Source organism: Pristiophorus japonicus, unplaced genomic scaffold (genome assembly GCF_044704955.1).
Source record: "Pristiophorus japonicus isolate sPriJap1 unplaced genomic scaffold, sPriJap1.hap1 HAP1_SCAFFOLD_553, whole genome shotgun sequence".
In the NCBI taxonomy this organism is placed as follows: Eukaryota; Metazoa; Chordata; class Chondrichthyes; family Pristiophoridae; genus Pristiophorus; species Pristiophorus japonicus.
In genome coordinates, this window is record NW_027254460.1 from 134,340 (window position 1) to 158,784 (window position 24,445).

The 24,445-nt window shown below is 47.6% G+C and overlaps 1 protein-coding gene and 1 long non-coding RNA gene across 2 annotated transcripts in view; one reads left to right on the forward strand and one right to left on the reverse strand.

Annotated features, from left to right (window-relative positions):
* Positions 1-24,445, reverse strand: part of LOC139254494 (zinc finger protein 850-like) — a 154,503-nt gene that overhangs the window by 65,861 nt on the left and 64,197 nt on the right. The gene's annotated exons all lie outside the window — the stretch shown is intronic.
* On the forward strand, positions 1,009-5,531 carry LOC139254495 (uncharacterized). Its single transcript, XR_011592019.1, has 2 exons — positions 1,009-1,144; positions 4,821-5,531. It is a non-coding gene; the product is annotated as an uncharacterized lncRNA (long non-coding RNA).

Below are 24,445 nucleotides of genomic sequence, written 5' to 3' on the forward strand. Positions count from 1 at the left end.
TCGATTTTAAAATGTTCATGCTTGTTTTCAGATCCCTCCATGGCCTCGCCCCTCCCTATCTCTGTAATCTCCCCCAGCCCCACAACCGCTGAGATATCTGCTCTCCTCTAATTCTTCCTTTTTGAGCATCCCTGATGGTAATCGCTCAACCTTCTGTTGCCTTGACCCCAATCTCTAAAACCTCTCCGCCTCTCATTCCTCCTTTAATCTGCTCCTGAAAACCTATGTCTTTGACCAAGCTTTTGGTCACCTGTCCTGATGTCTGCTTATGTGGCTTGGTGTCAAGTTTTTGTCTAATAATACTCTGTGAAAATCCTTGGGACATTTTACACATTAAAGGCATTATATCAATACAAGTTTTTGTTGTTGCTGATTCCCTTGATGTGACCTTTCATGGTATTATATAGAACACAGCACAGAAACAGGCCATTCGGCCCAACTGGTCCATGTCAGGGTTTAAACTCCACACGACCCTCCTCCCACCCGATCAACATATCCTCCTATTCCTCTACAGTGAGGAGTTCCACAGTCACTGGTTGCCTTCTGGTGTCCGTCCAAAGGGCCAATGTGTGAGGGTATGCAGTGATTGTTGGCTGCCTATTCAACCTTGGGGGCATCACAGTCCAAAACAACGCCCCCTTTGCAGACTTGGCCTTTGCTGCTGGGGTGAGTGGACAGTGATAAGTAGCAGGAGCCCCGGGCACTGAGGTTAACTGCAGTCTCCCCAACTGCAGCCCAGGCTGGGATCCGCTGATAACCCCCACAGTGAGCAGCTGGAATGTGCAACCTCTCCTGGTCTGCACTGGGGAGCAAGGGAGGTCAAGGGTCAGCACAGAATCAATTCAACCTTGACCCCCCAGCCTCCCTCACTCAGGAGAACCAAGTTGCATTGTCTGTACTCTGACGTCAACACGTTCCAGCGCGCGTCACCCTCGGCCGCCCGCCCACTGTTCCCGCGATCTCTCTCTCCATTGGTCGGGAGCTCCCGTCAATCAGGCCGTGGGCCCGGGTCACGTGCCGCTCGAGTGCGCGCGCCGCCCAACGGCCGGAGGCGGAGAGAAGGTTCCGGAGCGGGGAGGAGGAGGAAGCGGCGGCGGCGCAGGGGAGCCCCGGAACCGGCGGGGAGGCTTTCTAAACACCCGGGGTAGGTCTCAGGCCCCGAACAACAGCGCCTCCGGCGTTTGCCCCGAGCTCGAGTGGGTCAGACCCTTCGGGGAGGCGGGAGGAGATTGTGGGGGTGGCGGAGGGTGTGGACCCGCGGGTGGGCCGGGGAGCTTCACCCACACCCGCTGTAGGCCTCAGGCCCCAATCACAGCCCACAGGCTGAGCCCGGGTTTGTTCCCCCCCCCCCTGCGGTGACAGGCCCAGGGGCAGCCCGCCTCTCCTCCACGGTCAGGGAAGGGGGGAGAGAGAAAACGGGCAACTCGGGGCCAGTTAGAAACATAGAAAATAGGTGCAGGAGTAGGCCATTCGGCCCTTCTAGCCTGCACCGCCATTCAATGAGTTCATGGCTGAACATGCAACTTCAGTATCCCATTCCTGCTTTCTCGCCATACCCCTTGATCCCCCTAGTAGTAAGGACTTCATCTAACTCCTTTTTGAATATATTTAGTGAATTGGCCTCAACTACTTTCTGTGGTAGAGAATTCCACAGGTTCACCACTCTCTGGGTGAAGAAGTTTCTCCTCATCTCGGTCCTAAATGGCTTACCCCTTATCCTTAAACTGTGTCCCCTGGTTCTGGACTTCCCCAACATTGGGAACATTCTTCCTGCATCTAACCTGTCTAACCCTGTCAGAATTTTAAACGTTTCTATGAGGTCCCCTCTCATTCTTCTGAACTCCAGTGAATACAAGCCCAGTTGATCAAGTCTTTCTTGATAGGTCAGTCCCGCCATCCCGGGAATCAGTCTGGTGAACCTTCGCTGCACTCCCTCAATAGCAAGAATGTCCTTCCTCAGGTTAGGAGACCAAAACTGTACACAATACTCCAGGTGTGGCCTCACCAAGGCCCTGTACAATTGTAGCAACACCTCCCTGCCCTTGTACTCAAATCCCCTCGCTATGAAGGCCAACATGCCATTTGCTTTCTTAACCGCCTGCTGTACCTGCATGCCAACCTTCAATGACTGATGTACCATGACACCCAGGTCTCTTTGCACCTGCCTTTTCCTAATCTGTCACCATTCAGATAATAGTCTGTCTCTCTGTTTTTACCACCAAAGTGGATAACCTCACATTTATCCACACTATACTTCATCTGCCATGCATTTGCCCACTCACCTAACCTATCCAAGTCGCTCTGCAGCCTCATAGAATCCTCCTTGCAGCTCACACTGCCACCCAACTTAGTGTCATCCGCAAATTTGGAGATACTACATTTAATCCCCTCGTCTAAATCATTAATGTACAGTGTAAACAGCTGGGGCCCCAGCACAGAACCTTGCGGTACCCCACTATTCACTGCCTGCCATTCTGAAAAGTCCCCATTTACTCCTACTCTTTGCTTCCTGTCTGACAACCAGTTCTCAATCCATGTCAGCACACTACCCCCAATCCCATGTGCTTTAACTTTGCACATTAATCTCTTGTGTGGGACCTTGTCGAAAGCCTTCTGAAAGTCCAAATATACCACATCAACTGGTTCTCCCTTGTCCACTCTACTGGAAACATCCTCAAAAAATTCCAGAAGATTTGTCAAGCATGATTTCCCTTTCACAAATCCATGCTGACTTGGACCTATCATATTACCTCTTTCCAAATGCACTGCTATGACATCCTTAATAATTGATTCCATCATTTTACCCACTACCGATGTCAGGCTGACCGGTCTGTAATTCCCTGTTTTCTCTCTCCCTCCTTTTTTAAAAAGTGGGGTTACATTGGCTACCCTCCACTCCATAGGAACTGATCCAGAGTCTATGGAATGTTGGAAAATGACTGTCAATGCATCCACTATTTCCAAGGCCACCTCCTTAAGTACTCTGGGATGCAGTCCATCAGGCCCTGGGGATTTATCGGCCTTCAATCCCATCAATTTCCCCAACACAATTTCCCGACTAATAAGGATTTCCCTCAGTTCCTCCTCCTTACTAGACCCTCCGACCCCTTTTATATCCGGAAGGTTGTTTGTGTCCTCCTCAGTGAATATCGAACCAAAGTACTTGTTCAATTGGTCCGCCATTTCTTTGTTCCCCAGTTAGTCTGACATCAGTCCTTGGGGGAAATGCTGCAATCCATTACTACACAAGTGTAACAGGGCACTGAGAAAATCAGGCTCTCAGTCTGCACTCAACATGGTCTTGTGGGAGGGAAATCGTCTTTAATACATTTATTAAGCTTTTTGAGGATGTCAGCAGCAGGGTGGATGAAGGGGAACCAGTGGCTGTAATGTTGCAGGATTTCCAAAACGCATTTGATGTGCCACATAAAATGCTAATTGAGAGCTCACGGAGTTGGGGTTAATATATTAGCACGGATAGAGGATTGGTTAATGGACAGAGAGTCGGGATACATGGGACATGTTCCGGTTGGCGGGCTGTAACTAGTGGGGTACTGCAAGGATCGGTCAGCTTTGGTCTTAGCTTTGGCCTCAGCTATTTACAATCTATATTAAAGACTTGGATGAAGGGATCAAGTACAATGTATCCAAGTTTGCTGACGATACAAAGCTAGGTGGGAAAGTACGCTGTGAGGAGGACGCAAAGTGCCTGCAAAGTGATTACGGACAGGTTAAGTGAGTGGGCAATAAGGTGGCAGATGGAGTATAATGTGGGGAAATGTGAGGTTATTCACTTTGGTAGGAAGAATAGTAAAACGGAATATTTTTTAAATGGTGAAAAACTAATAAATGTTAGTGTTCAGAGAGATTCAGGTGTCCTCGTACAGGAAACACAGAGCGCTGACATGCAGGTACGGCAAGCAATCAGGAAGGCATGTTGGCCTTTATTGCCAGGTGGTTGGAGTACAAGAGCAAGGAAGTCTTGCTACAATTGTACAAGGCCTTGGTGAGACCACACCTGCAATACTGTGCACAGTTTTGGTCTCCTTATCTGAGGAAGGATATACTTGCCTTAGAGAGAGTGCAATGAAGGTTCACCAGATTGATTCCCGGGATAGGGGGATTGTCCTATGAGGAGGGATTGAGCAGTATGGGCCTATACGCTCCGGAGTTTAGAAGAATAAGAGGGGATCTCATTGAAACATGTAAAATTCTGAGGGGGACTGACAGGGTAGATGCTGAGAGGTTGTTTCCCCCGACTGGAGAGTCTAGGAATAGGGCCCACAGTCTCAGAATAAGGAGGTCGGCCATATAAGACTGAGATGAGGAGGAATTTCTTCACTGAGGTTTGTAAATCTTTGGAATTCTCCACCCCAAAGGGCTGTAGGTGCTGAGGTGTTGAGTATATTCAAGACTGAGATAGATAGATTGTTGGACTCTGGGGGAATCAAGGGATATGGAGATCAGGCAGGAAAGTGGAGCTGAGGAAGTTCAGCCATGATCTTATTGAATGGTGGAGCAGGCCCGAGGGGCCGGATGGCCCTGGAGAGGGAACATGCGGTGTGCACTGGTTCCTTGATGCCTTCCGTGACTGGTGGCACCTCAGGGTACGGAGTGTCTCATACACACTGGGAACAACATTCTGGTTCAGTTGGGAAGGTTCCCTTTGCTTTTGTTGCTTATTTTGCCGCCTTTTAATTCGATTGGATCACATGTTTGTAGGAACAAGAGAGGAAAGAATATTCCATGGAAGCTGGAATTGTCTGTTTTGATTTTCTGCCCTGGACTGACAGTGATGACTTTTGTGAACTCTTTTACAGGGTATTAGAAGGGGAGGATTTACAGACGGGAAACTCAAAGAAAACATCACATCAAGATCTGACGTCGTCACTCGATTCATCAGGACCTGAATATCATCGGCCTTTGAAAGTGGAAGGAGAAATGTTTGCCTGTTCTGCCTGTGGGAAAAGATTTCAAATATCAGTGTGACTGGAAAAGCACCGAGACACACATACCCGAGTGAGATTGTTCCAGTGCACTGACTGTGGAAAGAGCTGTAACCAGTTACACAGCCTGAAAAAACATCGCAACATTCACCCTGGGGAGAAACCGTACACATGTTCTGTGGGGACCAGGCTTCAACTGATCGTCCAACCTGGAGAGACACACGGACACCCCGCACCATGGAGAAACCGTGGAAATGTGGGGACTGTGGGAAGGGATTCAATTACCCATCCCTGTTGGAAACTCATCACTACAGTCACACCGGGGAGAGGTCGTTCTGCTCAGAGTGTGGGAAGGGATTCACTCGCTCATCCACCCTGTCGGCACACCAGCGTCACTGACACCACGTGGACTGGGATATCAAAGGTCGATGATATTCAGGTCCTGATGAATCAATTGACTCCGTCAGATTTTGACGTGATGTTTGGTTTGTGTTTCCTGTCTGAAAATCTCCCCTTCTAATATTCTGTAAAAGGAGATAATAAAACTCATCGCTGTCAGTACAAGACAGAAATTCAGAATAGTCACATCTAGTTTCCATGGAACATTCTTTCCTCTCTTGCTCTTCCAAACCTGTAAATCCCTGTCCCACACATTGTCCCTCCTGCTGTGCTGAAATCCAAATCAACACACGTTTCTAGACTGTTTCTCCTCCACTCCCAGTTTTCACCACCAATTCTGTCTGGGTTCAGGTCTACACTCACTGGTTCCCCTCCCCCTCCTCCCCTGAAGGAACAGTGCAGATGGAGCTTTACTCTGTATCTTACCCTTGCTGTACCTGTCCTGGGAGTGTATGATGGTACAGTGTAGAGGGAGCTTTACTATGTATCTGGCTCTTGCTGTATTAACATGGGAATGTTTGATGGGACAGTGTAGAGAGAGCTTTCCTCGATATCTAACCCTTGCTGTACCTGCCCTGGGGATGCTTGCTAGGACAATGTAGAGGGATCTTTGCTTTGTATTTAACACGAGCTGTCCCATCCCTGGGAGTTTTTGGATGGTACAGTGTAGAGGGAGCTTTACTCTCTAACCCGTGCTGTACCAGCCGTGGGCGTGTTTGACAGACCAGGGTAGAGGGAGCTTTATGATGTATCTAGGAGCTTTACTCTGTATCTGAATGATGCTGTACTTGCCCTGTGAGTTTTTGATGGTAATTGCAGAGCAAGCTTTGCTCTATCTAACCCGTGCTGTACCTGCCCTGGGAGTGATTAATGGGAAGGTATAGAGGGAGATTTTCTCTATCTAACCCGTGCTGCACCTGCCCTGGGAGTGATTAATGGGAAGGTATAGAGTGAGATTTTCTCTATCTAAACTGTGCTGCACCTGCCCTGGGAGTGATTAATGGGAAGGTATAGAGGGAGATTTTCTCTATCTAACCCGTGCTGTACCTGCCCTGGGAGTGATTGATGGGAAGGTATAGAGTGAGATTTTCTCTATCTAACCCGTGCTGCACCTGCCCTGGGAGTGATTAATGGGAAGGTATAGAGTGAGATTTTCTCTATCTAACCCGTGCTGTACCTGCCCTGGGAGTGATTGATGGGAAGGTATAGAGTGAGATTTTCTCTATCTAAACTGTGCTGCACCTGCCCTGGGAGTGATTGATGGGAAGGTATAGAGGGAGATTTTCTCTATCTAACCTGTGCTGTACCTGCCCTGGGAGTGATTAATGGGAAGGTATAGAGTGAGATTTTCTCTATCTAACCCGTGCTGTACCTGCCCTGGAAGTGTCTAATTAGTGAGTGTAGAACATAAGCACAAACAAATATAAGAAATAGGAGCAGCAGCAGGCCATACTGCCCCTCGAGCCTGCTCCGCCACCCAACACGATCATGGCTGATCCGATCATGGACTCAGGTCCAATTCCCTGAGCTTCATATAACCCTTTATTCCCTTATCAGTTAATAAACTGTCTATTTCTGTCTTAAATTTATTCAATGTCCCGTCTTCCACAGCTCTCTGAGGCAGCGAATTCCACAGATTTACAACCCACCGAGAAGAAATTCCTCCTCATCTCAGTTTTAAATGGGCGGCCCCTTATTCTAAGATTATGCCCCCTAGTTCTAGTCTCCCCTATCGGTGGAAACATTCTCTCTGCATCCACCTTGTCAAGCACCCTCATAAACTTATACGTTTCGATAAGATCACCTCTCATTCTTCTGAATTCCAATGAGAAGAGGCCCAACCTACTCAACCTTTCCTCATAAGTCAACCCCTTCATCTCTGGAATCAACCGAGTGAACCTTCTCTGAACTGCCTCCAAACCAAATATATCCTTTCGTAAACATGGAAACCAAAACTGTACGCAGGATTCTTGGTGTGGCCTCACCAATGCCCTGTACAACTGTAGCAAGACTTCCCTGCTTTTATTCTCCATCCCCTTTGCAATAAAGGCCAAGATTCCATTTGCCTTCCTGATCACTTGCTGTACCTGCACACTAAACTTTTATGTTTCATGCACAAGTACCTCCAGGTACCATTGTACTGCAGCACTGTGCAATTTTTCTCCATTTAAATAATAACTTGCTCTTTGATTTTTTTTTCTGCCAAAGTGCATAACCTCACACTTTCTAACATTATACTCCATCTGCCAAATTTTTGCCCACTCACTTAGCCTGTCTATGTCCTTTTGCAGGTTTTTTGTGTCCTCCTCACACATTGCTTTTCCTCCCATCTTTGTATTTTCAGCAAACTTGGCTACGTTACACTCGGTCCCTTCTTCCAAGTCATTAATATAGATTGTAAATAGTTGAGGTCCCAGCACTGATCCCTGCAGCACCCCACTAGTTACTGATTGCCAACCCGAGAATGAACCATTTATCCCGACTCTCTGTTTTCTGTTAGTTAGCCAATTCTCTATCCATGCTAATCATCATCATAGGCAGTCCCTCGGAATCGAGGACGACTGGCTTCTGGTCTTAGAATGAGTCCTTAGGTGGCTGAACAGTACAATACGAGAGCCACAGTCCCTGCCACAGGTGGGACAGATAGTCGTTGAGGGTAAGGGAGGGTGGGACAGGTTTGTTGCACATTCTTTCCGCTGCCTGCGCTTGATTTCTGTATCCTCTCGGCGATGAGACTCGAGGCGTTCAGCGCCCTCCCGGATGCACTTCCTCAACTTAGGGTGGTCTTTGGCCAGGGACTCCCAGGTGTCGGTGGGAATGTTGGACTTTATCAGGGAGGCTTTGAGGGTGTCCCTGTAACGTTTCCTCTGCCCACCTTTGGCTCGTTTGCCATGAAGGAGTTCCGCGTAGAGCGCTTGCTTTGGGGGTGTCATGTCTGGCATGCGGACAGTGTGGCCTGCCCAGCGGAGCTGATCAAGTGTGGTCAATGCTTCAATGCTGGGGATGTTGGCCTGGTCGAGGACACTAATGTTGGTGCGCCTGTTCTCCCAGGGGATTTGTAGGATCTTGCAGAGGCATCGTTGGTGGTATTTCTCCAGTGATTTGAGGTGTCTACTGTAGATGGTCCATGTCTCTGAGCCATACAGCAGACAAATACCCCAGCTATTTACAATATACATTAATGATTTGGATGAAGGAATTGAGTGTAATATCTCCAAATTTGCAGATGGCACTAAACTGGGTGGCGGTGTGAGCTGTGACGAGGACACTAAGAGGCTTGAGGGTGACTTGGACAGGTTAGGTGAATGGCCAAATGCATGGCAGATGCAGTATAATGTGGATAAATGTGAGGTTATCCACTTTGGGGGCAAAAATATGAAGGCAGAATATTATCTGAATGGTGGTAGATTAGGAAAAGGGGAGGTGCAACGAGACCTGGGTGTTATGGTACATCAGTCATTGAAAGTTGGCATACAGGTGCAGCAGGTGGTGAAGAAGGCAAATGGTATGTTGGTCTTCATAGCTCGGGATTTTGAAAATATGAGCAGGGAGGTCTTACTGCAGTTGTACAGGGCCTTGGTGAGGCCTCATCTGGAATATTGTTTTCAGTTTTGGTCTGCTAATCTGAGGAAGGATGTTCTTGCTATTGAGGGAGTGCAGCGAAGGTTCACCAGACTGATTCCCGGGATGGCTGGACTGACTTATGAGGAGAGACTGGATCGACTGGGCCTTTATTCACTGGAGTTTAGAAGGATGAGAGGGGATCTCATAGAATCATATAAAATTCTGACAGGACTGGACAGGTTAGATGCAGGAAGAATGTTCCCAATGTTGGGGAAGTCCAGAACCAGGGGACATAGTCTGAGGATAAGGGATAAGCTATTTAGGACTGAGATGAGGAGAAACTTCTTTACTGAGAGTTGTTAACCTGCCGCAGAGAGTTGTTGATGCCAGTTCATTGGATATATTCAAGAGGGAGTTAGATATGGCCCTTACGGCTAAAGGGATCAAGGGGTATGGAGAGAAAGCAGGAAAGGGATACTGAGGTGAATGATCAGCCATGATCTTATTGAATGGTGGTGCAGGCTTGAAGAACCGAATGGCCTACTCCTGCACCTATTTCTACATTTGTATATTTCTATGTATCTATCCCATGCTGTACCTGCCCTGGAAGTGTCTGATGGATAGTGTAGAGGGAGCTTCACTCTGTATCTAACCCATGCTGTACCTGCCCTGGAAGTGTCTGATGGGACAGAGTAGAGGGAGCTTTGCTCTGTATCTATCCCTTGCTGTACCTGTCCTGGAGTGTTTGAGGGAACAGAGTAGAGGGAGCTTTGCTTTATATCTTTCCCTTGTTGTACGTATCCATTATCCCTACTCTCTGTCTCCTGCCATTTAGCCAATTTCCTAACCAGGTCAATAATTTGCCCCCAATTCTGTGACTTCTACCTTGAATAACAGTCTCTATGTGGGGCTTTATCAAATGCCATCTGGAAATCCATATCAATAAAATTACACCAAACTAATAGCGAATTATTTCTCCCATTGAATTATTTTTAGTATCGCTTCGCTCATTAGTATTTTCCCAATACCTTCCCTGCATCCCAAGGCTAGGAAAGGCACGCTGGAAGGTATGGGAAGCTGGGACTTGTCAATGATAGTAACCTTATGTATAAAAACTGAGATAATCTAGAGTGAGAAAGAAGAAAAGGCCCCAAAATGAAGCAGTGGGTAACAGGACATCAATTAGTCTCCTATGTCTTACAGAAATAAAGAACATAAGAAATAGCAGCAGGAGTAGGCCATATCACCCCTTGAGCCTGCTCCGCCATTCAATAAGATCATGGTTAATCTTTTATCTCAACTCCACTTTCCTGCACTATCCCCATAGCCCTTGATTCCCCAAATATACAAAAATCTATCCGTCTCTACCTTGAATATACTCAACGACTGAGCTTCCACACCTCTCTGGGGTAGAGAATTCCAAAGATTCACCGCCCTCTGAGTGAAGAAGTTTCTCCTCATCTCAGTCCCAAATGGCCGACTCCCTATTCTGAAAATGTAACACCTGGTTCTAGACTGCACAGCCAGGGGAAACATCCACCCTGTCAAGCCCTGTAAGAATTTTATATGTTGCAATGAGATCACCTCTCATTCTTCTACATTCATAAGAACATAAAAAATAGGAACAGGAGTAGGCCATACGGCCCCTCGAGCCTGCTCTACCATTTAATATGATCATGGCTGATCTGATCATGGACTCAGCTCCACTTCCCCACCCGCTCACCATAACCCCTTATCGTTTAAGAAACTGTCTTAAATTTATTCAATGTACCAGCTTCCAGAGCTCTCTGAGGCAGCAAATTCCACAGATTTATAACTCTGAGAGAAGAAATTTCTCCTCATCTCAGTTTTAAATGGCAAATCCTTATTCTAAGATCATGCCCTCCAGTTCTAGTCTACCCCATCAGTGGAAACATCCTCTCTGCATCCACCTTGTCAAGCCCCCTCATAATCTTATACGTTTCGATAAGATCCCAGAGAATATAGGCCAAGTCTCCTCAATCTCTCCTCATAGGGCAACCAATCCCCCCACCCGCCACCCCCACAATCCCGGGAAGCAGTCTGGTGAACCTTCATTGCACTCCCGCTATGACAAGTATATCCTTTCCTAGGTAAGGGGACCAAAACTGTACACAATACTCCAGGTGTGGTCTCACCAAAACCCTAAATAACTGCAGTAAGACATCTTTACTCTTATCCTCAAATCCTCTTGTAATAAAGGCCCCATACCATTTGCTTTCTTAATTTCTTGCTGTACCTGCATGTTAACTTTCAGTGATTTGTGTACAAGGCCACCCGGGTCCCTCTGAACACCAACATTTCCTAATCTCTCACTATTTTAAAAAGTACTCTGCTTCTCTATCTTTCTGACCAAAGTGGATAACTTCACATTTCTCCACATTATATTCTATTTTCCATGTTCTTACCCATTCACTGAGACTGTCAAAAACCCCTTGAAGCCTTTTTGCATCATCCTCACAACTTATATTCCCACCTCGCTTTGTGTCATCAGCAAACTTAGATATTCAGGTTGAACCTCCCTGGTCCGGCAACCTCCCTGGTCCGGCAACATTCCCGGCGAGGGGACGCGACCCACGCTGGATCCCGGGGCTGGTCGCTTCTCCTCTTTCCCCCCACCTCCCGGTCGGGTCAGAGGGGGAATGAGAAGTGCGGTAGCCGACCGAGGCGCCGAAGCTAGGCCTGAAATGCTGTGCAGTGAGCTACTGCACAGCGCATGCGCAGAACACAGCCGGATCTTTGTGCAGCATTTCGGGCCCAGCTTCGGCACCTTGGTCGGCCGTCACACTCCTGGCTCCCTCTCCACGCTGATCTGACTGGGGAGGGGGCAGCGGCTGGCCCCAGGTCACAGCGTGCCCCCCCCCCCCCATTCCTGGGACACAGGGCATATCATCCCCCCCCCGGGACACAGGAAACAAAGTGCCCTCCCCCAGGGACACAGCGTGTGCAACAGCTGCACGGCACCTCGTGTTAACTGGACTCTGATGTGGATTCCAGTGAATGGAGCAGAAACCTGTCCGGAAACATTGCTGCCAATGGGATTTTAAAATCTGGGGGTCTGTGTAATCTCCCGTGGTCTGGAAAATTCTCTGGTCCGGCACCGGTCAGATTGCGAGGGTGCCGCACTGGAGAGGTTCAACCTGTGTTACATAGAAACATAGAAAATAGGTGCAGGAGTAGGCCATTCGGCCCTTCGAGCCTGCACCGCCATTCAACAAGATCATGGCTGATCACCCACCCCAGCACCTCCCCCCCCCCCCCACGCCCCCTGCACACCCCCCGTCCCCCCCAGACGCAAGGACCACATCCAACTCCCTCCCGAACACATCCAATGAATTGGCATCAACACCTCTCCGCGGCAGGGAACCCCACAGGCCGACAACTCCCCGAGTGAAGAAGTCTCTCCCCATCCCAGCCCCAAACAGCCCACCCCCCCCCCCGGCTCCGGACCCACCCAACACCGGGAACACGCCCCCCGCACCCAACCCGCCCCGTCCCGTCAGAATCCTTCCCAAATGCCGAACACCCCCGGATGTCGAGCCCCCAGCCCCGGCCACCCCGGAGCCACGCCCCCGCGACGCCAACCACACCACATCCACCAACCGCCATCTGCACAGTCAACCCGTCCACCCTACTCTGAACACTCCCCGCACCGAGGCACAGAGCCCCCAGGCCCGCCCCTCCAACACACTTCGCCCCCCCCCCAGACCTTCGCTGCAATGTGGCCCCTCCTGTCCCCCACCCTGGGTTTCTCCGCCCCCACCTCCACCACTCTCCCCTCCATCCCCCGCTCCCGTCTCCCCTCATCTTCCCTCTGCTTCCCCGCACAGGCTTCCATCTTGGGGTCGGTAACCTTCTGGGGCCAGGAGTTTTAGCCCCCAGTGTGGAAGTCCTGCTCCCGCCGCAGAATTGGCCTTACCACCCCTCAATGGAAGCGGAGTGCAATTTCCCACACTCCACTTCCTTTGGGGGCAGTTACCGGGCTATGACTGGATTCTCCTGTGACAGTTTGAACTGGTGCTCTCCACTCTCTCTCCTGTGACAGTTACATTGGGTCCCTTCATCCAAATCATTGATATAGACTGTGAATAGCTGAGGCCCAAGCACCGATCCTTGCAGTACCCCACCAGTTACAGCCTGCCAATATGAAAATGACCCGTTTATTCCTATTCTCTGTTTTCTCTCCGTTAACCAATCCTCAATCCATGCTAGTATTTTACCCACAATCGCATGGGCCCTCATTTTGTTCAATAACCTCTTGTGTGGCACCTTATCAAATGCCTTCAGTAAATCCAAATACACCCCATCCACTGATTCTCCCTTATCTAACCTACTAGTTACAACCTCAAAAACTGTATTCGCTGTTCACGATGTGGTCTCCTGTATATTGGGGAGACCAAATGCAGTTTGGGTGAGCACTTTGTGGAACACCTCCGTTCAGTCTGCGAGTATGACCCTGAGCTTCCGGTGTCCTGTCACTTTAATTCTCCACTCCCACTCTGACCTCTCTGTCCTTGGTGTCCTACACTGTTCCAGTGCAGCTCAACGCAAGCCCAAGGAACAGTACCCCATCTTTAGATTAGGCACTTTACAGCCTTCCGGACTCAACATCAAGTTGAACAATTTCAGACCATAATCTCTGCCCATATTTTGTTCCCTTTCCTCCCTTTTTTTTTACAAACTTCTCCCAGTTTCCCATGACAGCTGGTAATTATTCAGGCATTCACATCCTATCTAGACTCACCTTTTGTTTCCTAACTTGTGCCATTACTTTATCAGTTTGGCCCATCATCACCTTTGTCTCTTAAACCACTTCTACCTCCCACCCAATCACAGATATTCCCTTTTGTTCTTTCCTCCCTTCCCCCTTTCAGGGCCCCAGCACTTCCTTAACAATCTGTTACATTTGAAACTTTTGCCAGTTCTGATGAAAGGTCACAGACCCGAAATGTTGACTCTGCTTCTCTCCACTGATGCTGCCTGACCCGCTGAGATTTCCAGCTTTTTCTGTTTTAAATTGATTCGTTAATTCATTCTTTTTTATGATTTTAGTTTTATTATTTATCGGTTTTATCTCATTTAGTCACTAATTAAAGAAAGTAGTTATAAATTAGATTGTTTGTCCGTCATCCAGAACCGGATGAGCAGAAATTTTCTCCAAATATTGGAAAGACCGAAGCCATTATGTTTGGCCCCCGTCACAAACTGTGTTCCCTAACCACTGACTCCATCCCTCTCCCGAGCATGAATCTGAGAGTGAACAAGACTGTTCACAACCTCAATGTCATATTTCACCCTGAAATGAGTTGAGCCACATATCTGCAGTATAACTAAAATTGCCTTTTTTCACCTCCGTAACATTGCCCATTCAGGCCCTGCTTCTGCTCTTCTGCTGCTGAAACCCTCATCCATACCTTTGTTACCTCAAGACTTGACTATTCCAACTCACTCCTGGCCTCCCACATTCTACATTTCGTAAACTTGAGGTCATCCAAAACTCAGCAGCCCGTCCTAACTCGCACCAAGTCACGATCACCCACCACCACTGTGCTCATGTGAATGTTTAAAAATGTATAGAGACATTGAAGTTGAGAACGTGGGAATTGTATAGGGACAGTATAAGCTAACAAACAATTCATGGAGGAATAGCCATGACATCTCAGACTCGAGACTGCGAAATGTTACAACACTAACACATATTGAAACAAAACCCACAGCTTGCAGAAAAACCTCAAGGTCTTATTAAATCATGTTATTAACCTGAAACATTGACAGAAGGTCTTTGTTTAAAATCGGACCATGCTTGGGTCGGCTTATGAGTGGACGAAGGGAAGGAGGGATCAAAAGAGATGGGCTGAGCTGGGATGTCACTCTAGCCCTATCTTGTTATCTTTTGCCGAAAATGTATAACCATCGTGCCTTGACAATGTAAAGTCACTTATCCGTAGGGAGTGTGTACGCTCGATCAAGAAAGTATATCTTCTGTCTGATAAGTCTTGCCGGCCGGTAAAATAAAGACTGCTTTGTTCAAAGCACAATAGGTATTCGACTCAGTAATTTTACTGAACCAGATTGAGGTAAAAGAATCCAGGAATTTACATTTGGTGTCAGAAGTGGGATCTCAACGGACGACTGCTGAAAACTTGCGAATTAAGAGCCAGACTAGCCTTGGACGAGACGAGGGGAAAGTGGCCACTGGAGTGAGTATGATTTCAATACTGCTCCAGTTTCCCCCGGTTTCAAAAGTCTGAGGAAAGTTTAGCCACTCGCTGGTTCTCAGGTAGTGTCTGAACGAGATCCAGGACAATCTGGTGAATACCTTTCAAACTTAGAATAGGGATAGAGATAGGGAAATTGCACGATGACGCAAACCAAGCGGCGACTTGGAAAGATAGGTTATAGTTAGAGCTAGATAGGGATAGATGATCAATCATGGATCCAAAAATTAATAGGAAAGAAAAGAGACTCTTGTGAACGTCTGTTTAAATGAGAAATGCTTCTGTGATTTTTACTGTAAAAAAAAAAGCCAGGGAGTTGTGGTTTGTTTTAGCTCCACTTACTTTTTCAAACAGAATGAAAGTTTCTTTAACCCTTCGTAGTGTTGTCCTGTATGTGGGAAGTTTAAGAGTGTGAACCTTATTGAATTACGTATATTCGGATGATAAGTTACAGAGCCAGGAAATGCACAAAGGATAGGTTTGTTGAAAAAAAGAAAAACTTGTTGAAAGAAAATATTCAGAGAAGGCACAGCAAAACAACTGAGATGGATTCAAAAGGATTAAAAAAAAAATATATTAAATAACACGACCTTGAGGCTGGAACAATTGAGATAACGAAAAGCAGTCCACAGCCTACGTGCCAGACTTCTCTCTAGTTATGGAAAGGACAAAAAAAAGTAACGTACTAAATAGGTGCTGAAAACAAAATGTTCTGAGATTTTAAATTATGAGAAAAATTCCACTGCAGTCTAAAAGAAAAAAATCACTCCTGTCCAGTTGGCAGAAAAACTCCATTAAATGAGGGCTTTCATTGACTGATTGGATTTAAACTGCGCAGTGACGCGAAAGGATAGGGAAATTTGGAGACTAAAAGAAATTAAATAAGGCTCGTAAGAAATCAAATTTAGAAAATTAGGCTCACAGGGAATTAAATAGAGGATAGGTGTTCAAATCAGGTATGACGTCGACCTTGTATATCACTTGGCCCGTCGAGGCACTGATTGAATTTAAATCACGCTGCAACTCGGAAGGTAGGGCCGACGCGAACGCGCAGCGATGCGAGACGTGCAGCAGCGCGAGCGTGCGGCCGAGCGGAGGGCTGACGCAGACGCGCAGCGACGCTAACGCGTGGTGACGCAGACGCGCAGCGACGCGAGACGTGCAGCGGCGCGAGCGTGCGGCCGAGTGGAGGGCTGACGCAGACGCGCAGCGACACTAACGCGTGGTGACGCAGACGCGCAGCGATGCGAACGCACAGCGACGCGAGACGTGCAGCGGCGCGAGCGTGCGGCCGAGTGGAGGGCTGACGCAGACGCACAGCGACGCTAACGCGTGGTGACACAGACGCGCAGCGGCGCGAGCGTGCGGCCGAGTGGAGGGCTGACGCAGATGCGCAGCGACGCTACCGCGTGGTGACGCAGACACGCAGTGGCGCTAACACGTGGTGACGCGAGACGTGCGGTGGCGCGAGCGTGCGCCCGAGTGAACGTAGGCCGACGCGAACCACGAAATATCAAGTCAGTGCTGATTTTTGTAAGTCCGTTTATTGTAAGTTTGTTAAGTCTGTTTACTTCAAGTTGGAATCGCGCGGCAATGCGAGCCGCGGGGCGACGTGGCTTTGTGTTAGTTTTAGTAAAGTCTGTTTGTTTTAAGTTTGTTTAAATTGCACGACTACGCGAACGCGTAACGACACGGTAATACGAGGGGCAGCGTGAAAATGGGTAATCAGTGATAAAACAACGGATGCGGATAGTCCGCTACAAAAGTTATGTGAAGAATCCCTGAAAGAGCTGAAGACTTTAGAAAATTATCAGGAGCCCTGAACAAATTATTAGGAGATGACCAGTGGCCTCGAGGTGGCACTAGAAGTGTAGAGGTAGTAAAAAAAAAGCACAGGGATTGTCAAAAAAAAATTAAAAGATTCATCACTTCTGTCAAGTTGGCAAATAAATGCTATTAAATTGGGACTTTCATTGACAGAGGGAACACATGTTAAAACTGTAGACGTCTTAAAAAAAGAATGTGCGCACGAGAAACTTGCTAAGAGATCCTCTGGGACCTCTGAGAAAGGTATTGACCGACTACGTAGTAAAATGGCTGGCTTTGTGTTAACCGAGGCTGATGATGAAATTGATGAGTGGTCACTGACTCAGCGCCCAACGGCGCCTCCCACACCCCCTGGCCCCTTGCTCCAGTCCTCTTCCCAACACCCTCCACCTTACACTCCGGCGAAAGGAGTTAAAAATAACCCCATACCACCAAAGCAACAAACCCAAACTGACTCCTCATCCTCTGATAGCGATTCGGATCCCCAGTTCACAAGCAATATAGCCGAAAGGACCAGATCTCACACTCGAAAGGGCAGAACTATATCTCGATATCACAGACAGTCCCGTAAATCTTCTAGTCAATTTACCAGTCCAAGTTGTGAAAGACATAGCAAACACCCCCGCCGATCGAGACGCAGAACTGTCAAGCAGTCAGACAGCTCCGAAACATCCTCCGACCTAGAAATGATTTCCAAGATCCCAAAGTCCCGACACCAATTCCCTGTCGGACCAATGCCAAACCCTGATGCACAACAAGCTGCAGACCACCCCACTATAGATGTCTATGTGATCTTCGAACAACTATTTGATTGCTCACGCTATCCGGACAAATGGAAAGGGCAGTTAGATATTATTGGCAGGAAAAGAAAGGGGAGGGGGGAGGTGCGCCCCCAACCCGGGTCAAGACTGAATACATGACTAGAAAGGAAGAGCCATCTCGGGAGGAAGGATCAATAGAACCGCAGTGTTGCATACAGGATTGGATGGATAAGCAAGGATACGGTTATACTAAACAACCAAACGGCCCGAGCCCTGCTAATAAACCTCCCTATTGTCCCCAGCCTGGTATGGGAAGAGGCCGGGACTGGGTAAGAGGAATTGACTGTTTTAATTGTGGGCAGGAAGGACATTGGAATAAAAATTGCCCTTACCGTCAGCATGGAAAAGGAAGAGGAGGGGGGCAAGGGGGGAGAGGAGGATCTTACACTAACTTCTCCCAGAACAACCCCTTTGGTCAATTGTCCCCCGATTGACTACGCAGCTTGATTGTGCAGGGATCCTCCCCGGACGACAAACCCATTCTGAATGAGTGGCAACCCTTTTTGATAGATACGAGAGCCTTCATGTCTTCTGTACAATCAAAGCTTAAACTCCCTGCCTCTACTGAAACACAGGAACTTTCAGGATTCCTGGGACAAATCTCAACATTCCCAGTGTCAGAACCGGTTAAAATGGGTTACCAGGAAGAATCGGTGGAACATCGAGTTGCTATCACAACCAATCTGGACTGTAACTTGATGGCTAGAGACCTCCTCTGCAAATTCCAGTTGCATTTGGAGTGTGGAGATGATGGGATTATTGTAAAACAGGAAACCCTTAAGCGGCAGTATTATACCACTAGAACCCCTCAGTGGTGGTCTCTGGACCTGCCGCAGGCACCCTGTCACGTGACCCTAGCATACGATCCCAGTGGAAAGAATCAGGATCTGCAGAACTTTTATCAGGATCACGAAGGGGAAGTGAAGGAAATTCTATTAAGGGCTAGAGTGACTGGACCGGAAGGGAAGGCAGATTTTGTGGAAATGGACAGCCCCCAACGGTGGCACTACATATTACTCGTGAAGTATTACCTCCCCACCACGCTAAAGATTTGGGAGTTATGGTGCGCCAGGCTATTCCACGGGGACCCCGAGAAGGTCTTAACGACTCTGCAGCATCATACTGACTCTGACATACCTGACTATGTGGATCCTCATGTGTGGGCAGAGGATCCCTCCCAAGTGGGTTATCACAGGCAATACCGAGTATCCACCGAGCTTTGGAGGCTAGCCGAGTCGAACCAATTTGCCAGTTTCCAGTCCCTAGCACGGCTAAACAAATGCGACAGTGTTTGGGGATGATCAATTACTGCAGATCCTGGATCCCTAATGTTGCCCTGATGACTAAGCACCTCACCCCGTATACAAATAGAAACCGTAGACGTCCAAGCCTTTAAGGAACTAAAGACAGCCCTGCTGCAAGCTCCGGCTTTGGGCCGGCCCCTCTATGACCGGCCCTTTCAACTGTATTGTACAATTCTGAAAGACTGTGCTACCGTTGTCTTAACACATCTCACTCTGTAGCTGCCCTCCTGGGCTAACTGCAGACTCAACACCTTACCATGGCCAGGCAAAGCAGATATGAGATCTACTTACTAAACAATCCTAAGCTGACCTTTCGGCACTGTACTGCAATTAATCCGGCCTGTTTTCTTACTGAACCACCCCAAGATGAGGAAGAACCCAGTCATGATTGTTTATCTTTAATTTAAGAGGCCACATCAGTCAGGGAAGATTTTGTTGATGTACCAATCGAAGATCCAGACTGTATTATGTATGTTGACAGAATTAATCCAGAAGGTACACAAATCTCAGGATACGCCATAGTAAACCAGGAGAATCAGGTCTTGGAATCTGTCGTTTTTGAAACTGCCTACTCTGCTCAACAAGCTGAACTATTCGCCCTCACCCGAGCCTGTACCTTGGCCAAAGATCTCAAAGTCAATATCTATACCGACTCTAGGTATGCCTTTGGGGTGGCCCATGATTTCGGACAATTATGGAAAAATAGGGGATTCCTAACCTCACAGGGGAATGAGATATCTCATAAACAGCTAGTATCTGATTTGTTGCAAGCCCTCATGTTCCCCAAACGCATTGCCATTGTCAAATGTACCGCCCACACTACCAGAAAATTTCTGGTTGATATAGGGAATCGTTGTGCTGACCAAGAGGCCAAACAGGCCTCTCGTGATCAACAGATGGTAGTGCCCAAAATTATGAGTCAGACTAAAAATCCTGCGAAGGATAAGTTAGCCTCGGAAAAACCAATGCCAACCATCCAAGATGTTATAAAAGCACAGGAGGACACTCCTGAAAAAGATAAACTGTTGTGGAAATATTATGCATGTACTTATGACAATGTTTCTAAACTCTGGACCACTCCCGCGGAAAAGACTTGCATGTCTGATGAGTTGGCTCTATGGGTTATTGAATGTATGCAATTTGCTACTCATTGTGGAGCAAGGACCACGAGTGACACACTTTTGGATACTTGGTGGCACCCTAGACTCCAGGCGCTCACCCAGAACATCAGTAGTCGTTGCCTGGTTTGCCAGCAACATAATCCAGGGAAGGGAGTCCCCTGTGATTGGGGTAAAACACCCCTACCCGAAGGTCCCTTTGAGACATTTCAGTTGGACTACATTGAGTTGCAAAAAGTTCAGTGTTACAAACATGTGTTAGTAATAGTAGATGTGTTTAGCAGATGGATTGAAGCCTACCCTACCCTGGACAATAAGGCTCAAACTGTTGTTAAGGTGTTAATGAGGGAAATTGTTCCTAGATCTCAGCTCGACTGATGACCACCTATGTTCTTTCTCTGACTCAGGCTTTGCGACTAGCTCACAACCAGGTTCAAGATGCTCACCTCGACCTCCCAGTTTTACCCGAATTGTCCCTCGTGGCACCAGGGAAGTATGGATTCGGAAGGGATTAGAGTCACAATGGGAGGGGCCTTTTCAGGTGTTACTCACTACCCCCCACTGCAGCCAAGGTTGAGGGGAAAAGTGCCTGGGTTCACCTGCACCACTGCAAGCTCACCACCCTCTAACGAACCTATTTTACTGGTTATTCTAACTCCTGTTTCTGTTCCAGACTTCCTCTTCTCCATAGCTGAACAAGGCCGTTGGCATCCTAATTGGAACGTGGACCAGTTTGAACTCTTACCCGTAGTGATAGACAGCCAGCTACACCGACGGTGACCTGAGAAGAGAGACGGGAAAACTGAACTCTTTTAATCAGCAAAATAATTGGACTATTTATCTGAATCCTGAGCCATAAGATGAAACTGTCTGTATGCCACAGTCTGTATAATAGTGTTGATATATGACAGTTTCGGCGCATGGGAGGGGAGACAGAGACGAGAGCTACATGTCTTATGTTTATGCGCAAAATGGGAACTTTTCTAGATATTGGGTGTGTTCACATTCCCTATACATTTTACTCTTGGAATGATCCTAAGTGTTATCATGGAATGATAAAAGGGGGGAATGTGAATGTTTAAAAATGTATAGAGACATTGAAGTTGAGAACGTGGGAATTGTATAGGGACAGTATAAGCTAACAAACAATTCATGGAGGAATAGCCATGACATCTCAGACTCGAGACTGTGAAATGTTACAACACTAACACATATTGAAACAAAACCCACAGCTCGCAGAAAAACCTCAAGGTCTTATTAAATCATGTTATTAACCTGAAACATTGACAGAAGGTCTTTGTTTAAAATCGGACCATGCTTGGGTCAGCTTATGAGTGGACGAAGGGAAGGAGGGATCAAAAGAGATAGGCTGAGCTGGGATGTCACTCTAGCCCTATCTTGTTATCTTTTGCCGAAAATGTATAACCATCGTGCCTTGACAATGTAACATCACTTATCCGTAGGGAGTGTGTACGCTCGATCGAGAAAGTATATCTTCTGTCTGATAAGTCTTGCCGGCCGGTAAAATAAAGACTGCTTTGTTTAAAGCACAATAGGTATTCGACTCAGTAATTTTACTGAACCAGATTGAGGTAAAAGAATCCAGGAATTTACACTTGCTGACCTATGTTGGCTCCCGGTTAAACAACGCCTCGATTTCAAAATTCTCATCCCTGTTTACAAATCACTCTTTTTCAGCCTCACAACCCCACGAGACGTCTGCGCTCCCCAAATCCTGCCCTCTTGAACATCCCTCATTATAATCGGTCAACCAGCGGTGGCCGTGCCCTCAGCTGCCTGGGCCCCAAGCTCGGGAACTCCCTCCCTAAACCTCTCCCTCTCTTTCCTCCTTTAACACGCTCCTTAAAACCTGCCCCTTTAAACAAGTTGTTGGACATCTGCCTTAATTTCTCCTTTTGTGTCTGGGTGTTAAATGTATGTGTTGTGTCTGTAACGCTGCCGTGAAACCCTTGGGACGTGTTGCTCTGTTAAAGGGCGCTATATAAATACAAGATGTGATTCCAGCAATGGACAGTTTGTCAGCCCGCGGAGGGACAAAGCCTGTCCGACTCACCAACCAATCAGCGGCCTGCAGCACCGTGACGTCATTACCCCTCAGCAGATTCTGCTTCAAGATGGCGGCCGGTGCCGGGGGCCTGTCACCGGGAGAAAGCCCCGCTGCTGCCCCCCGGGGACCCCGCTCGGGGCTAACGCCGGAGACGTAGGATTTTGTTCAGGGCCTGAGGCCTACCCCGGGTGTTTAGAAAGTCTCCCTGCCAGTTCCAGGGCTCCCCTGTGCCACCAATGAAGGACCTAATATTCCGGAACCCGAACTACACCCTGAAGGGTGGAAGATGCCTGTGCTTGTATTTTTTTAATGTGTGGTTGCACAGCAGTCACCCCTACTCTCCAACTCCTCACCCCTACTCTCCAACTCCTAACCCCTACTCTCAAACCCCCCCACCCCAACCCATCCTTCACCCCAACTCTCCAACCTCTCCTTCACCCCAACTCTCAAACCCCCCTCACCACAACCCATCCTTCACCCCAACTCTCCAACCCCCTCACCTGAACCCCTCCTTCACCCCAACTCTCAACCCCCCCCCCTCACCCCAACTCCTCCTTCATCCCTACTCTAACCCCCTCACACCAACCCCTCCTTCACCCAACTCCTATTTCACACATACAATTTCATTTTGACCATCACTTATACCAATGATCCACATTGGAGGTAAATCTCAGGAGCTTCTGTGTGATGGTGAGGTGATCACTGGACAATAAAGCTCAGAGACTGGTGGGGGGCTGCTCATTATCCTCGGTGTGATTTAATCCCCTTTCCCACTGAATACTGCGGACAGACATGGTCACCTTGGTAACAGAATGCTCAGTGTGACATCACTTTCTAAACAAGAAAATGGGTTATCAATAAATGGGAAAGGTATTAAACACTCTGCAATTGAATTGCAAACAAAATGGAAATAAAATGCTGGAAAATAATTGGTGAAGATAATTTATCTCTGGAATTGAATAGCAAACATTAAAAATGATGTGCGCTGGATACACACACACTATATAATGCGATCAACATTCTATGATCTTTAGCTCATCCGGTGCTGCTTGCTGGGTCAGGATATAAAGAGACCGCGCGCTGTTCCTCCTCCCACTGCCTGGGGAATGGGGCAGCTATTTACAGGGACAGGGACTCCCCTTTCTCTGCCTCATTATAGTTAAAGGGACAGTCCAATTTATCTTGCGGTGTTGGAGGACTTCACTAACAGAGCTCCCATCAACAGTCGCTCCTTTCTGTACTGTGCAGTGATTGTAAAGCTGTCTATTTCATTGACTTGAGCCTTTCTAAAATGTCTCACTGTTTTTGCTGATCCAAGTGTATAAATTGGAAAGATTTCAGAAGTGCACACTGACGAAAGTGTTGGTTAAAGGTGGAGTCAAATTTGTTTCAAAATATTCTGTTCTAATCCTCCCCAACTCCCCCAAATTTTAGATAATAATCTGTCTCTCTGTTTTTACCACCAAAGTGGATAACCTCACATTTATCTTCATTATACTTCATCTGCCATACATTTGCCCACTCACCTAGCCTATCCAAGTCACTGCAGCCTCATAGCATCCTCCTCGCAGCTCACACTGCCACCCAACTTAGTGTCATCCGCAAATTTGGAGATACTACATTTAATCCCCTCGTCTAAATCATTAATGTACAATGTAAACAGCTGGGGCCCCAGCACAGAACCTTGCGGTACCCCATGAGTCACTGCCTGCCATTCTGAAAAGTACCCATTTACTCCTACTCTTTGCTTCCTGTCTGACAACCAGTTCTCAATCCACGTCAGCACACTACCCCCAATCCCATGTGCTTTAACTTTGCACATTAATCTCTTGTGTGGGACCTTGTCGAAAGCCTTCTGAAAGTCCAAATACACCACATCAACTGGTTTTCCCTTGTCCACTCTACTGGAACCATCCTCCAAAAATTCCAGAAGATTTGTCAAGCATGATTTCCCTTTCACAAATCCATGCTGACTTGGACCTATTATGTCACCTCTTTCCAAATGCGCTGCTGTAACATCCTTAATAATTGATTCCATCATTTTACCCACTACCGATGTCAGGCTGACAGGTCTATAATTCCCTGTTTTCTCTCTCCCTCCTTTTTTATAAAGTGGGGTTACATTAGCTACCCTCCACTCCATAGGAACTGATCCAGAGTGT